The sequence below is a fragment of the Bos javanicus genome, chromosome 7, assembly GCF_032452875.1.
Source record: "Bos javanicus breed banteng chromosome 7, ARS-OSU_banteng_1.0, whole genome shotgun sequence".
NCBI classification, from domain to species: domain Eukaryota; kingdom Metazoa; phylum Chordata; class Mammalia; order Artiodactyla; family Bovidae; genus Bos; species Bos javanicus.
The window spans coordinates 672,519-684,736 of NC_083874.1; the positions used below are offsets into that span (position 1 = coordinate 672,519).

At 42.5% G+C, this 12,218-nt stretch overlaps 1 protein-coding gene across 2 annotated transcripts in view; it reads right to left on the reverse strand.

The window, feature by feature from the left end:
• Positions 1 to 7,154, reverse strand: part of CNOT6 (CCR4-NOT transcription complex subunit 6) — an 86,507-nt gene extending 79,353 nt beyond the window's left edge. For both annotated transcript variants that reach the window (XM_061421261.1, XM_061421260.1), the window contains exon 1: positions 6,753 to 7,154. The gene's annotated coding sequence lies outside the window, so the exon portion shown is untranslated. The remainder of the gene's footprint in view (positions 1 to 6,752) is intronic.
• Positions 7,155 to 12,218: the final 5,064 nt, after the last annotated feature.

Here is a 12,218-nt window from a genome sequence, read left to right on the forward strand (position 1 = left end):
TCCTTCCCTATTTCCCAGAGTTTGCTCAAATTCATGTCCACTGACTCAGTGATGCTCTCTATCCATCTCTTCTGCTGCCCTCTTCTCTTTTTGCCTTCAGTCTCTCCCAGCAGCAGGTGCTTTTCTAATGAGTCTGCTCTTTGAATCAGGAGGCCAAAGCTCTAGCTGAAGATAGAGCTTCAGCTTCAACATCAGTCCTTCCAGTGAATACTCAGGGTTCATTTCCTTTAGGACTGACTGGTTTGAACAGCTTGTGGTCCAAGGGACTCTCCAGCACCATAATTCGAAGGCATCAATTCTTCAGCACTCAGCCTTCTTTATGGTCCAACTCTCACATTCATACATGGCTACTGGAAAAACCATAGCTTTAACTATATGGACTTTAGGTTGGCAACATATTTTTGCTTTTTAAAATGCTGTCTAAGTTTGTCATAGTTTTCCTTCCAAGGAGCAAGTATCTTTTAATTTCATGGCTGCAGTCACCATCCACAGTGATTCTGGAGCCCAAGAAAATAAAACCTATCACTGCTTCCACTTTTTTCCCTTCTATTTGCCATGAAGTGATGGGACCAGATGCCAAGATCTTTGTTTATTGAATGCTGAGTGTTAAGCCAGCTTTTTCACTCTCTTCTTACCCTCATCAAGAGGCGCTATAGCCCTCTTCACTTTCTGCCATTAGAGTGGTATCATCCGTGTATCTGAGGTTGTTGATATTTCTCCCTGTAATCTTGATTCCAGCTTGGGATTCATCCAACCTGGCATTTTGCACCATGTACTTACTCTGCATATAAGTTAAATAAGCAGGGTGACAATATACAGACTTGTCATACTCCTTTCCCAATTTGGAATCAGTCAGTTGTTCCATGTAAGATTCTGTTGCTTCTTGACCTGCATACAGGTTTCTCAGGAGGCAGGTAAGGGGGTCTAGTATTCCCATCTCTTTCAGAATTTTCCACAGTTGCTGTGATCCACACAGTCAAAAGCTTTAGCATAGTCAATGAAGAAGAACTAGATGTTTTTCTGGAATTCCCTTCCTTTCCCTATGATCCAACAAATGTCAGCAACTTGATATGTAGTTCCTCTGCCTTTTCTAAATCCACCTTGTCCATCTGAAGTTCCTGCTTGAAGGATATAGAGCAACATCTTACCAGCATTGTGAAATGAGCTCAATTGTACAGTACTCTGAACATCTTTGGCACTGTCCTTCTTTGGGACTGGAATGAAAACTGACCTCTTCCAGGCCTGTGAGCACTGCTGAGTCTTCCAAATTAGCTGGCTTATTGAGTGCAGCACTTTCACAGCATCTTTTAGGATGTGAAATAGCTCATCTGGAATTCCATCACCTCCACTAGCCTTGTTTGTAGTAACGCTTCCTAAGGCCTACTTGATTTCAGACTCCAGGATGTCAGGCTCTACGTGAGTGACCACACCATATCTCATTGCAATTTTGGCCTTTTGAGACATTCAACATTTATTCTAGCTGCTAAGTCATACATACAATCATTGTGGGAAGTTCTAGTATACTAGAAATCAATTTTGACCCTCTAGTCCTTTTTCCCCCTGAAAACTAAGACAGAAAATCATTCACAAAATGCTGACCATATAAATCATGAAGGCTTTAACAATTCTAGAGTATTTCTCTCATAAGGACTTAAGTGAAGTCCTAAGGACTTTCTGACCCCAGTTTCTTGACCCTCTTCATCAAGCCTTCACATTCTTACTATGTCTCCTGAAAAAGTATGTCACACATACAACTTCCCCACCCCATCCACCTAAACTCTCAATGAATCCCTATTATATACAAACTTACATCCCAACACTTTAAGAAAGAGCCTAAGACCATTCATAGACTATTTCTGGCAACTTCTCCTGTCCCTTACATCTTTGCAACCTGTTTCACAGTCCAAGTTGTACGTAACTTGTCTTCGCACATACTCTTTCTTCCCACTGAAATGCTTCCACTCAGTCTAACAAACCTCTATTCAACTTTCAAAATTCAGCCCAAAGACCTCTGAGATGAATTCCCCCGTTTCCAAAGCAGAATTAGATGCTCCTTCTTTGGCGGTGGTGATTTAGTTGCTAAGTCACGTCCAGCTCTTGCGACCCCATGGACTGCGGCTGGCCAGGTTCCTCTGTCCATGAAATTCACCATGTAAGAATACTGGAGTGGGTAGCCATTCCCTTCTCCAGGGGAATCCTCCCAACCCAAGGACTGAACCCAGGTCTCCTGCATTTCAGACAGATTCTCTACCATCTGAGCCACCAGGGAAGCCTCTGTTCCTTCTTTAGCATCCCCCAAATACTGTGTGTATTCCTCATGTAACTTGATGAGCGCTTTATTGGTTCATTTGTTTTTCTCTCTGCACCATTATAAGCCCACTTGAAATAAAAGAGCATAAGCCCTACTGCTGTTGTTGTTCAGTCACTAAGTCTTGACTCTTTTCAACCCCATAAACTGCAGCACACCAGGCTCCTCCAGTCTCTTCTATCTCCCAGAGTTGGCTCAAATTCATGTCCAGAGTTGGTGACGCTTTCCAACCATCCCAATTACAGTAGCAAGTCTAAAATAGCGTGTTTCAGGTATTTCTGGAATTGAGTTTTAGCACTACTTTAAAATGCTATGTTGAAGCGTAATTAGTTCTGCTGTATCCTTTATTCTGAAAATAATCTGTTCCAATGTAACTAATATATTAGAAAATTTGAGCATAACACAAAATTCCCTTTTGCTTACATACGATTTTGTCTGAGAAAAACACTTGAAAAAGGCAGAAACCTGCCCCTGGCTGAACAGAGCTACATAGAAATTTACAAAATACACACACCTGAAAACACCTATCAGCTCCATCAGTTCAGTCTGTGTGTACACATATGCTGAGCCACACCCATCCACATCTGGTGTTATTATAACATTCCATTTGATTTCAGGTAACCCTCTTTCCATCACCTTACAATAACTCACAAGCAGCAACCCTTCTGATGCCCATTTCCACAAGCAAACCAGGTCTTTTTCAAGGTAAAGTGTCACATTTATCATGGTATTTGTTCAGCTGCTGTGTCCAACTCTTTGCAACCCCATGGACTGCAGCACCCCAGGCTTCCCTGTCCTTCATTATCTCCAGGAGTTTGGTCAAACTCTTGTCCATCGAGTTGGTGATGACATCCAACCATCTCCTCTGTCGTCCCCTTCTCCTCCTGCCCTCAATCTTTCCCAGCATCAGGGTCTTTTCACAGTGAGGCAGCTCTTCACATCAGCTTCACATTGGAGCTTCAGCTTCAGCTTCAGCATCAGTCCTTCCCATCTATATTCAGAGTTGATTTCCTTTAGGATTGACTGGTTTGATCTCCTTGCTGTCCAAAGGACTCTGAAGAGTCTTCTCCAGCACCTGTGGTATTTATGTATTCCTTAATCATTTAGGATTAAAGCTATGCTACCATTTTTATCAGGTTCCTTTTTAAAAAAATAAAGTCACTGACAATGTTCTGACTGTTGTGTCCCAGCACCATTTTTCCCAAAAGGCCTATAGTTTTTACTGCACAATTCTGCCTACCATGGTGACTTTTAGGAACCTATATGTTGCTCTGGGCTTCCCTGGTGGCTCAGAATCCACCTGCCAATGCAGAAGACTTGGGTTCAAACCCTGGGTTGGGAAGATTCCCTGGAGAAAGGAATGCCAATCCACTCAGGTATTCTTGCTTGGGAAAATCCCAGAGGAACCTGGCAGGAACCCCAGTCCATGGGGTCTCAAGAATCAGACACAACTTAGAAACTAAACCACCACCACCATACAGAAGGGAAAACTCTGTCCTCCACCCAATTTCACAAAATGTTTACAGTCCATATCCTCACAGACCATCAGGATAGCCATAACCTTTGAGCTTGGTGGCTCTCACTTCTGGTGGGCAAAGGCTTGATTTTTCCAGCTTAACTACTACAATCTGCCTCAGCCTAACTGAGAAGACAAGTTCTGAAAGCCTGAATGCCTACCTACAGTAACACTATATGGGTTTCATTGTGCTCTTAATCTTCAAAACATTTTAAATTACCCTGTTATTACAGAGCAACTGAACCGAGTCCTCAAGCCCACTACAAAAGGGATCACAGAAACAAAATACCCTATATATCTAAGTTTAAAACAGATTCAGATTCACTAACTTCACACTATCTCAAATGTGACTTTCTTATATGTAAGGCCTCCACTTAGTTGTCCACACTGATGCCTAAATGATCTCTAAATCACATTGCTCCCCTCTGAAAAATATTTTGCTCTCTCCTTTCCTATAGGATAAAGATATAAACCTCACTTTTAGCTTAATAAGCATGGTTCTTCAAAATCTAGGATGGACATACCTTCGCAGGCTCATCTCGTCACTCTCCTTTTCAGTAACATGTCACCACTGACCTCACCCCAACATTTGGCGCCTCAGTGCACCCAGAGTTCCTTACGTTTGAAAAGACCCGTCTCCCCAGTTTGACAAACCTAATTCCATGTTATTTTCTGTAAACTGCTCCCACACCTTCTACAAATTTAATCATTCTCTCCTGTTCTCCCACAGCTCTCTACACCTACTAAGCCTACAGCAACAAGAAGACAGCAACTATTATTCACTTTTTAATTCTCAAGGTCCAACACTATGTCCAGCATATACTATTCCTTGCACATTAGTAACCAAGAAAATTAAAATGGATGAGGGAGAGGTAAAGGCCAGAGAAGGGTAAGATTAAGGCAGCCTAAATGAGCCCCCACCTTATATGCAAATAAACACTTTAAAAGCAGTTTTTCAACCAGTGCACCTTAAGTATGAGAAAGTTACAAGGGTGCTAAAGAGTCTTCATGCTTTATGACCCAAAAGCTACAAGTTGTGAGCAGCCCTGACCATTTATTCCAGTATGCCTTACACATTCCCCCTTTCTGCTGCACTGCAACATGAAAAAGGTTTATGCTTTAAAGAACATTAAAAAAAGGCTAATGTGGGCACAGTGGAATGCCTAAGCACTAACCAAAATACATTATTTATAAACCACAAGTACAGAAGCAAATGCCAATATCTGTAGTCAGGACTAAGTTCTATAACCAACTTCATGTCTATTCAAGAGTCTGAAAAGTTTTACCTTGCCACCAAGGTCTAAGAAAACTAAAAATCCCTACAAACAAATAAGCATTCAGAAGAGCTTCTTAATCTATTAACACATTACCAGTGATGAAGACACTTCTGAAACTATGCAAAATCTTCTTAGCTTCACAAGAAACTTTGTCTTTTGTCACATCCTCCCTTTTTGACCACTTCATTAAGTATCTTTTTCACCTACTGAAACTGATCAGACTCAACTACCTCAAATAACTTCCATTTATTAAAACACACTCTGCCCTCCCCAAAGAACTAATCTTTGGCAAGTACATCACTCTCATGTGCTCTCACACTTACACAAAACCTAGTCCTTTCCCTCTTAACTGTAATATCTTGGGCAAGTCGCTTTAACCTTTCTAAGTTTGTTTCCTCATTAGTAGCTATTCAAAAAATTTTTTGTTTAAAGCAAGTCGACTGGACCAGATCACTGATCTAAAAATATTAAGCAATTTTTATTCTAAAAGTCATCATATTCTAAAGACTGTAATAATTACCCTGATAGCAATTACAAAACAAGCCTTCAAACCCTTTTGATCAATGGACATAGCTCCTATAGCCTACAAAACTGTTTTGGGATGATAAACTCTAGTGCATTCAGAAAAACACAAAGTGTAATTAAATGCCATTTTATTTTTCACTTGTTCATATTCATTCTCTTCCTCCCCAAAATTAAAATCCCCAGATACAAAGAGGCAAGAAGATTCTGGACTACCACTAATGGGGCAATCCACCTGGAAATAAGTATGGTAACTCATATTCAAGGAGATTATTTAAACGTCAGTTTAGCACAATAACACATCCAAAAAGGACAAGCAAAATAACCATTCACAACGCGGTCTTTTACAGTTAACAGTTCAAGAAACGATTACAGGTATTGCTTAGCAAGCTCTTCAAGAAAGGGATAGAAGGAGAAGAGTCAAAAGAAAAAAAGTTTCCGAAGAAAATAATTACTGGTAGTTAGAAAAAAGGAGGAAAGATAAGATTTAGGTTATTAAACATAAAAGCTTCAAGTAACTGTATCTCTGAGTCCTCAGCAATATCCTAATCTCTCCATCTGCTGCTCAGGGCTTCTTTAACCATGTCATTCCCATCCTCCCAATCCATTCCCCGTCCCCCCCCCCCCCAAAAATAATTGCCTAAAACTTAATTTTAAACACATTTGGGGCAAACAGTTTCCCGCTCTGCGGTAACTGCGAAGTTCCATACTACACTTCGCGCAATCCCACACTGCCACTTCTCCAAAGTTGCCACCCATCCTGGCCGAGAGTCCCAGACATCAACTCTCCTCCTGCGAGTGGCCAGAGCCAGAGTCGAGAGCCAGGGCATTCCCCCCAACCCCGGCGCCCCTCTGCGCGCCCCCACCCCCGCCGTCAATCAACACCCCTCAGCCCCGTACTCTGCGCGGGGGCGCGGTCCCGGAATCAGCGGGGTCGCGACAGATGCGCATCTAGGGACCCCTCAACAGTCGGCATCTCCTCCAAGCTGCAGGCCCGCCGCCCACAAAACTTAAGGTGCTCTCGCTCGAGTGCCCCGCGCTACGGTCCCCGGGACACGACTGAGAGCGGCCCGTGCGCCGCCAGTGCGAGGAGCAGCGCCCGGCTGGGCCTCGGGCCGGTGTCGCTCACCTCTTGGGGTGCGCCGCCTTCTTCCGCCGCTGCCGCCGCCTCCTCCCGGTGAGTGCAGCGGGGTCTGACCTGTGGAACCACCATACCAGTCCCGCCCGCAGCTGCAGCGCCGCCGTCGCCGCTCCTCTGCCGCCTTAGCCGCCGCTCTTTGTTCCCCCTCGGAGATCCACCGCGTCAGCCGCCCGCTTCAGCCTCCTCGACGGGCCGCCACTACGCCCTCTCGGCCTCTCGGCCTCCGGCCTCTCCCTTTTCGCTGCACCCACCGCTGCCTTCGCCTCCGCGCAGCCGACGCCGCCGCCACCGACGCCGCCGCCTCCTCCTCCTCCGCGTCCCCCTTGTTTTCATTGAAAGCAAACAAGCATCATGGCGGCGGCCGCCGTCCCCCTCCCCCAGCTCACCCCCTCTGCGGCGAGCGAGCGAGAGAGCGCCGCGACTGACGCTGCCGCTCCAACATCCCGGGCGCCCATTGGCCACCGCCGCAGGGCGCGACCACTCAGCATCCGGGGCGGTCGCTCTCCGCTCGCAGTTTCCGCAGGCCCCGCCTTTTCTCTTCCCTATCCCGGGCCCTGGGGCTCAGTGATCAGTGCCCGCCTCTCAGGGTCTGAGTTCTCCTCTTCTCGCTCTCTTCGCTTGTTACTGCCTGTCGTTTCTACTTTATCATCTTCTTGACGCTCCTACTCTTTCCAACTAACTCTTTCTTCTTCTTCTTCTTCTTCTTTTTTTGTCTCAGGCTGTTCATTTTTGTCCCTCTCTTTCATTTGGCCTGTCAGTTACTTGGAAACAGGACAAGCTTTCAGACTTTCGCGCTTAGCCAGTATGTTGATTTCTATAAAGACAAGACATTTAGTCGTGAATGATTCTTCTGGCCTCAGATATACAGAAAATAATAGTTAATGGCCCGTTTCAGTCCATAAATGGTCGTTCAGTCCAGTAAATTCAAGGACAATTCTGGTGGTGGGATCCTAGCCGGATGTAACTGTCCTGAGCTGTGTTCAAAGATCAAGATGTTCTATTAAGGTGGTTGAAAATGAGCAGAGAAAGGACTGAGCTGATAGATGATGTTTGCATGAAGGTGCATTAGTTAACTAGTGGTCAAGGCCCTGTGCTCCAACCAGGGCCGAGAGAAGAATCAGGCTCCAGCCTGCCAGGAGTAAGGTCACAGCACAGGGGCGAGAGGCACGTCCTGCAGACTGTTAAAATCCAATAAAGATGCATGGAGCAACGGACTGGGTCAAAATTGGGAAAGGCGTAGGACAAGGCTGTGTATTGTCACCCTCTTCTTTAACTTATTTGCAGAGTATATATCATGTGAAACGCTGGGCTGGATGACTCACAAACTGGAATCGAGGTTGCTGGAGCTATATCAACAACCTCAGATATGCAAATGATACCCTTCTAATGGCACAAAGTGAAGAGGAACTAAAGAGCCTCTTGATGAGGGTGAAAGAAGAGAGTGAAAAAGCTGGCTTAAAACTCAACCTTCAGTAAACGAAGATCATGGCATCTGGTCCCATCACTTCATGGCAAATAGAAGGGGTAAAAGTGGCTGCAGGAACAGATTTTATTTTCTTGGACTCCGAAATCACTGTGGATGGTGACTGCAGTCATGAAATTAAAAGATACCTGCTCCTTGGAAGAAAAGCTATGACAAAACTAGATAGCATATTAAAAAGCAGAGACATCACATGCTGACAAAGATCCCTGTAGGCAAAGCTATGGTTTTTCCCAGTTGTGTACAGATGTGAGAGTTGGAACATAAAGAAGGTTGAGCGCTGAAAAATTGCTGCTTCGAATTGTGCTGCTGGAGAAGACAGTTGAGAGTCCCTTGGACTGCAAGGAGATCAAACCAGTCAATCCTAAAAGGAAAGCAAGACTGAATATTCCTTGGAAGGACTGATGCTGAAGCTCCAATACTTTGGCCACCTGATGTGAAGAGCCAACTCATGGAAAAGACCTTGATACTGGGGAAGATTAAAGGCATAAGGAGAAGGGGCATCACCAACTCGGTGGACATGAATTTGAGCAAACTCTGGGAGATAGTGAAGAACAGGGGAGCCTAGCCTGCTGCAGTTTATGGGGTCGCAAAGAGTCGGACATGACTTAGTGACTGACATCAAAAACAACAAATAATGGCTAGGAGTATGAGAGCCCAGTAAATCAATAGTTGGGAGTTTGGGCTTAATTGGGTGCTCAAGAAGGAAAACTGACCAACCTCTAGCCAGGGCATCAAAAAGGGGTCAAGATAGCATTTACAAAAATTATATTACTCTGTATTATTTTACAGTCCCAGCAGCAATTTATCATGGATCCAGTTTCTCCACATCCTCACCGCCATTTGTGTTATTACTGTATTTATTTCTGTAATTATGAATGGTATGTAGTTCTATTTGATATGCAGTTTTATTTGGCATTTTCCTAATGATGTTGAATGTCTTTTCATGTGCTTATTTTCCATATGCATATCTTATTTCATAAAACATCTATGCATATTTTTTGCCTGTTTTAAAAGTTAGATTGTTTGTCTTTTTAAATCTTGAGTTTGAGATGTTCTTTGTAAATTCCACACACAAATCCTCTGTCAAATATGTGATTTGCAAATATTTCCTAGTCCATAATTTGTCTTTTCATATTCATTAATGGGGTCAATTGCTGAGCAAAAGTTTTAGAATGTATAAGTTTCAATTAATCAAGTTTTCCTTTTATGAATCATACTTTTGGTTAAGAACTCTTTGCCTAATAGGTCTTGACTATTTTATCATATTTTTTTTAGAAGTTCTACATTTTACATACTTGTAAAAACTCACCATTTTGAGTTAAAATTTGTATAAAGTTGAAGGATTAGTTTAAGGTTTTTTGTTTTTGCTATAGGTACCTACTTCAGCACCATTTACTGAAAACCCTCTCTCTCTCTCACTGGAATGATTTTTTTCCTTTGTTAAAAGTAGATGAACAAATTTGTATAGATCTATTTCTTCATTTTCTATCTGTTCCATTAATCTATATGACTATCCCTCTGCTAATATGATATTATTAATATTATTGTAGCTAGTAGCAAACGCTTCACATTTAAAAGAATGATGACTCCCGCTTTTCTTTTTTTAATTTGTTTTGGCTGTTTTAGGGCCTTTCCATCTAAAATTTTGAATAAGCCGTTCTATATTTATAAAAAGAGATCTTGTTGAGATTTCGTTGAGGATTGTGGTAAATCTGTGAATGAGTTTGAGAAGAATTAGCATCTTTGCTATGTTGAATCTTTCAAATCTTGAACAAGTTATGTCTCTTTATCAGTATTTCATAAATTTTACCATATTGATCTTGGGCATGTGTTGTTAGATTTATACCTGTTTCATTTCTTTGGAGCAATTCTATGTGGTATCTTTAGTTTTGGTTTCCACTTGAATGTCATCAGCGTATAGAAATACATTTGCACAGTAACTTTGTATCCTGCCATCTTTCTGAACTCACTTATTAATTCTAGATGATTTTTATACATTCCTTGGCGTTTACAACATAAACAAGCATGTTGTCTGCAAGTAGAGAAAGTTTTATTTCTTTCTTTCCACTCTGGATGTCTTCTTCTTCTTTTTTTTTTTTTGCATTTCCTTGTCTGAATGATGCTAAAGCTGAAACTCCAGTACTTTGGCCACCTCATGCGAAGAGTTGACTCATTGGAAAAGACTCTGATGCTGGGAGGGATTGGGGGCAGGAGGAGAAAAGGACAACAGAGGATGAGATGGCTGGATGGCATCACCGACTCGATGGACGTGAGTCTGAGTGAACTCCGGGAGATGGTGATGGACAGGGAGGCCTGGTGTGCTGCGATTCATGGGGTCGCAAAGAGTCACGACTGAGCGACTGAACTGAACTGAACTGACTTGTGACAGTGTTTAGAAATTCCAGTATTATGTTGAGTAGGAGTGGTGAAAGCAGATATTGTTGCCTTCTTTTCTCAGTCTCATGGGGAAAGTCACACCATTAAGTATGATGTTCTCTATTGGCTTTGTAAATGTTCTTTATGAGATTAAGTCCCTTTTTATTCCATAGAATTTTTATCATGAATTATGAACTTGTTGAATTTAGTCAAATGTTTCTCCTGTGTAATTTGAAATGTTCATATGACCTTCAGTCTTGGTTGTGAAATATGTAACCAACCTTTATAACTGGAAAGATAAACCCCACTTGGTTGTGGTATATCATCTTTTAATATGTTCTTTAATTTGCTAAATTTTTCTGAGGATTTTTGCATCTAAATTTATGAGGGATAATGGTCTGTGGTTTTCTTTGTTGTGCTATTTTTGTCTGATTTGGGGATCAGAATAGTATAGGCTCATAAAATTAGTTGGAAGGCGTCCTTCCTCTCTTATTTTCTGAAATAGGTTAAAATCATTTATTAATTCTTTGAATGTTTGGTAAAATACTCCAGTGAAGCCATCTGGGTTTGGAGATATTTTTTCCATCTTTTTACTTTGAAGCTACCCCTGTCATCATGTTTGAAGTGAATGTATTTTTTTTTATTTTACTTTATTTTTTAACTTTACAAACTTTACAAACTTTACAAACTTTGCATTGGTTCTTATAAAGAACATAGAGTTGAGTTATTATTTTTTAATCCACTCTTCCACAGTTTGTGGAAAATTCTTAAAATATGGGAATACCAGACCACCTGACCTGCCTCTTGAGAAATCTGTATGCAGGTCAGGAAGCAACAGTGAGAACTGGACATGGAATATGGAACAACAGACTGGTTCCAAATAGGAAAAGGAGGACTTCGCTGGTGGCTCAAACGGTAAAGCATCTTGCTTACAATGTGGGAGACCTAGGTTCGATCCCTGGGTCGGGAAGATCCTCTGGAGAAGGAAATAGCAACTCCAGTACTCCACTCCAGTACTCCTGCCTGGAAAATCCCATGGACAGAGGAGCGTGGTGGGCTACAGTCCACGGGGTCGCAAAGAGTCAGACCCGACTGAGCGACTTCACTTTCACGTCAAGGCTGTATATTGTCACCCTGCTTATTTAACTTATATGCACAGTACAACATGAAAAACGCTGGGCTGGATGAAGCATAAGCTGGAATCAAGATTGCCAGGAGAAATATCAATAACCTCAGATATGCAGATGACACCACCCTTACGGCAGAAAGTGATGAAGAACTAAAGAGCCTCTTGATGAAAGTGAAAGAGGAGAGTGAAAATATTGGCTTAAAGCTCAACATTCAGAAAACTAAGGTCATGCATGGCATCTGGTCCCATCACTTCATGGCAAACAGATGGGGAAACAGTGGAAACAGTGTCAGACTTCATTTTTGCAGGCTCCAAAATCACTGCAGATGGTGACTGCAGCCATGAAATTAAAAGATGCTTGCTCCTTGGAAGAAAAGTTATGACCAGCCTAGTTCAGTTCAGTCGCTCAGTCGTGTCTGATTCTTTGCGACCCCATGAATCGCAGCACGCCAGGCCTCCCTGTCCA